Source organism: Catharus ustulatus, chromosome 14 (assembly GCF_009819885.2).
Source record: "Catharus ustulatus isolate bCatUst1 chromosome 14, bCatUst1.pri.v2, whole genome shotgun sequence".
Classification (NCBI taxonomy): Eukaryota; Metazoa; Chordata; class Aves; order Passeriformes; family Turdidae; genus Catharus; species Catharus ustulatus.
Window position 1 is genome coordinate 9,012,045 of NC_046234.1, and position 5,091 is coordinate 9,017,135.

Below are 5,091 nucleotides of genomic sequence, written 5' to 3' on the forward strand. Positions count from 1 at the left end.
AAAGGCTGCTTTGGTGTTCCAAATCTCAGTTTTTATCTAGGTAGGAAAAATTTCCCTCCTCCCCTGGGGTGGAGCACCTCACAATGGGATGATGTGATTTTTTCAGTCATGCAGTGGGACTCAATGGCCCATTAACAGAAGATAGTTCCCTGGAGGAAGAGTGAGTCATAGAAAAGATAAAGAACATTGCCCCACCTGGTTTTTAACAGATGGCCCATTAGCAGGATATCTCCCACAGAGATAGGGATCACTGCCCCACCTGGCTTCAGCAGATGGTGATAGAATACACACTTTTGGGTACATCTTTACATTGTAACCTAGAACAAAACCAAAATTGTTCTTCAGTGATCAAACACCTTTAACTGCAGGTAGAGGGATATCCTGAATATTAGAAATGTGGCAAAGGAAATGTAAACCTAGGACCTGCTTCTTGTTTGAATGAGAGAAACTGAATTCCAATTGGAAAAAAAAGTGTATATTTTCAGTTGCTGTAGGTAAAATAAACTCTTTCAAATTATTTCAAGTAAGAATCCAGTCCTTAGAAACCAATATGTGTTTTAGTTCCTATTGTTTCCTGCCAAAGCAACAGAGGAGAGGGATAAGATATGAGCTGTCATTAATGAAGGGTGTTTTTAAGACTGCTCCGTTTTGGTAAGCTCTGCATGGAGCCATAGCTCATGATCAATTTGTTTTCTCCTTGCTCCCTCGTAGCTTGGGGTTACAGTTTGAATGCCCCAGTTCTGGAAATGCCTTACAGCAAAACAAAATTGAAAAATTTTACATTGTTTTCTGAATTATCAGCATGAATCTATCAGAATATGAGAAGTGCATGAGATTGAAGAGAGGTGTGTATGTGTTCTATAATGTGTTTGGGTAAATCCTCTGTTGTTACAAGGAGTCAGAATAACTCTTCTATTGGCAACTTCCCCAGCTTTGCACCATCACAGAGAAGAGCTGATCAAGATGGCTTGCTTGTACTTGATTAACATATTCTTTTGACATTCTGTGTGTGCAGCATGTGTTTTAAATTTTAATAATACATAGACCTTATGCTGCTTGTTTGTCAGCACTCTTCTTAAGAATTCTCTGCACAGAATAAAAATTGAGTGAAATGTATTGCAAATCAAGCCATTTGTAAGCCTCTGCTTTCAGAAGTTAATTATTATTTATACACTGGAGCCACTGTAACAGCCTCAAAAGTTATACCAGGAAAGCAGGTGAACTTCACGCTGCGAAGAGGCCATGGAAACACGCAGTCAAAGCAGTGTTGGTAGAAATGAGCTGCAGGTGTTCTTGTCTCTCAGGTTGCTGTTAGTACAGTGGATCTATGCTTGAAAGCCCTATGCTGGGCCTGATTTTGCTCTAATTTAAAGTAGTTTTGCCCTTGATTTTTTGTCATTCACTTTGGCAATGAACTTAAATTACTGTAATGATCAGTTGTCTTTCTCTTTGCTGTGTATTTCCTTGCTTTTCCAGGAATCAGTCTGATACCTCGAACTAGGTTGTGGAAAAATAATGAGTCTTGGAGGGGAAAGGGGGAAAAAAACCACTGAATTGTCTCCTGTTAATTCAGCTTCACAAACACAACCTCTGTGGAATCAGAGAGTGAGCAGAGGAGGGGACAGAATGGGGACAAAACTGTCTTCTTGAAGCCAGCTATTAAATACGTCTAACTTTGGGCTAGAAGTCACCTTTTCAAGAATTAAAGTTTGGATTCATAGTAGATCCTTAGAGGCAGTTAAAATTAGGCTTCAAACTATATTGCCACTTTATGTACACAAATCTAATTGCAATTGAACATTTAATTGCCCAATACATATATACCCTGTGACAGACCACACATATGAAGGAGCATACTATAGTTCTGAAAGCCAGATCTGAAAATGTTTATGGATGAGATGTGGAAGTGAAAGGCACTGTTTAGTGCAGAAAACTTACAGGAATGGGGAGGACAGGAACTTACCTGTGTGATTTACATCAAGGAAAATACATGCTATTAAGGTGGCTGTGCCATTTTTAATTACTAATAGATTAAAGAGACAACTTTCAGTGTGCTCACTGAGTCACAGTTTGAAAGGACTGTGGTAGACTGTTTGCAGCTCTGGGCTGAATCTTGGCACAAACTCTGCTGCACTCTGAATGTCTGAGGAGGATATGATCTCCCCCAATAAGGAAAGGCATTATTTCCAGTCCTCCTGCTCCTAGCTCTCTGTCTCTGTAATGCAGAAATGCAGGATGCAGCCCACCAGCCCAGGGCCTGCTGTGGGCTCTGTTGTCTCATCAGTGCCTGGACTCTTGATAAGAGGGATGAGAGCAAAGGGAGTGTCTGGGGCTCCAGTCTGGAGCTGAGCTCTCCTTGTTTCTGTGCATGAACCTGGTATAACACAGAAGGGTGAGATGGTGCCATGTACTACTCACCATCAGAAGTCTAAACACCAAAATTGAAAAATCCTGCTTTTACTTCTGCCAAAGATAAATATGACATCATGACTAGCTACAGAGAACTGAAGAAGAAAGGATTTTATATTCTCAGTGTTTGTGACTTTTTCCATATGTTAACTCATGTATTAGCTTATCCTGTGAACAAAGACAGGTTTTCCTTTCTCATGTGTCAAGTGTCAACTTAACTACAAGAGGATGAGATGAAACAGAGGCTTAAGTGTTAAAGGATGGCAATAAGTTCCTGCAATGCAACGGGAATTAGGTGGCCTCTGTGGAAGCTGATAAATGACTCTCCATGTGTACAGTCAATGGAGACACATGGACACAGCTCTAAACTTAGCCCTAAATTCATATGCATCTATCCAGCTTGAGGCAAATTGTAACATGAAGTTAGTTTTCACTGACTGGTAGGGTTGCCAAGTTACCTGCCACGTAGATTCTGTGAAATTGCTATCCTGGTGGTAGTAAGCAGACAGGAGTACAAAGCACACAACAGCAAAGGTGAGCAGAGCATAGAGCCATGGTGCAGAGAAAGCATAAAAGCTTTTTATTTCCTGGATCATATAATCAGATCTGCGTTAGTTCATCATTGAAGCAGTATCACAGTGACTTTCTATGGTTATTTAATACAAAACCTAGGACAACATAGAGTGTGCCGAGCCCATTAAAAGCAGAATTTGGAAAAATGAGTGGCCACTGTAAAGCCTTTGAAATTGTATTTTATAAGGTATCTCTCACTAATCAAATGGAAACTGTGAGGGAATGAAAAGAACCAAGCAGGATGCGAGATGTACTTCCCTTAAGAAGAAAGTGGACGTCTGTGTTATTGTTTTCTGTGACTATAAAAATCAGAGTAATTGTAAAAGGTATTTTTCTGTACCTTACATTCAAGTAGGCAATCTTTAGTTAACATATTAAGCCCTTCCACACCCTGCCCTCTCTCCAAGTTGCCATCAGAAGCATATGCCTCCTTTATCTTTTATCTACTGACTGTTACATGTTGGTATGTTTATGGATTTTTGTTTTGTAGGGATGATGCTTTGCTTTATGCCCAGTGAGAGATTTGAGGCTGCATACAGAAGGATACATGAAAAGGTGTCAGTAGCTTTTGTGACAGTTTCCCTGGGTGCAGACACACCATTCAGTCAATATGCCTGGCAGTTTTCTGCTTTCTCAGAGCATTGCAGAATCCTCCTGAGAGGTTTGCAGGGAGGTGGTGGGATGGGGAAAGGTGCATCTGCAGTGCTGAGCAGCCAGGAGGTCAGATTGCATCTCTCTCTAGAGATGACTTGTGCCATGAAGGTGCAGAGTCTGGAGTCGCTCGGTTTTAAACTGAAACCTGCCTTGAGAAGGAGGCACAGCTGGAATGCTGAGGCTGCCGGACACTTCAGCTGTCATCTGTTTTGTAGGAACAAGTAATCTGGCCAGGGAAATATTTGCCCAGTCTCTGTGTGCCTGTGCTGGTGGGCAGGTGGGGCCGTGTCCCCTGTGATCGGTGTCCCCTGTGAGCCACCCAGACCCTGGGATTTGTCGGCACAGAGAGAACTGGGCTGCAGTCGGCTTTGTTGTAAGAATTGAAATGCATTTCAGTGATCTTGTGGTCACTCTGTGTCTTCAGATGGAGGATGTTATATCTCAAATATGCGCAGAGTGGTGCTTAGAGTGTGCCTCATATAACTAAGATGCGAACCTCTTCAACAGAGAGGCAACATTTGCTCCTATATTAACTCCCCCCAATACATATATATACACAACACAACACATAACACAACACATAACATAACACAACATAACATGACATAACGTATATGATATAGTATATATAGTATATGTATTGTGTGTGTATATATATATATATATATATAGTCTAAACAAAACTTTGTAGATGATATATTAGCAAAACGCTGCCAGAATAACTTTTTATGTAGGTATAAAAATATGTTCAGTGAGTGTAAATTTTATATGCATTTCAAAATCTAAATTTGATGAATTGATGGGTTTCCAGAGCATGTCTATATTCTTTTTTTTTCAGATGGTAAAATATTCAAGAGGTGTAGGCTGAGATAAAAATAAATATGATCACATAATGTATTTGATTTAATTTATGGAGCAGTACCTATCCTCCTTTAACAGGCTACTCAAAGCATGTTAAAATGCTCTAATTCTATGAACGTACAAGGCTATCACCTGAGAATGTTAATGCATTTGTTAACCTTAAGTGCTGTCCTTGGTTATAAGTGTAGATGGCACTTTTGTACCACTATTTACCTGTGCTTTCTCTTATTCTCTGTTCTTTTGCTTGCTCCTCAGCTTTGGTGCTGTTCACTTACAGTTCCTATTAGCACCTGCTGTTGCATGGGACTGTAATGAGAGCACCTTCTTGCACCCTTCATCTGATCTTACCACCCCCTTTTGCATGGCACTTTTCTTTTATTTAAAATCTTGAATCTATAAAAAATATGTTAGACTACTTATCATTATTAATGCCGACTGAACTTTCTACACTTTATGCTTCCCTGACTGGGGTAAAACATCTCTAAGACTTATATTTTGTCTAGGACAGGTTTCACTGAGAGCCAAAAGCTCCCAAAGCTTGCTTAAATTCACAAATTTTCAGACGTCAAAAGTACATGAAATCTGCATTTCCCA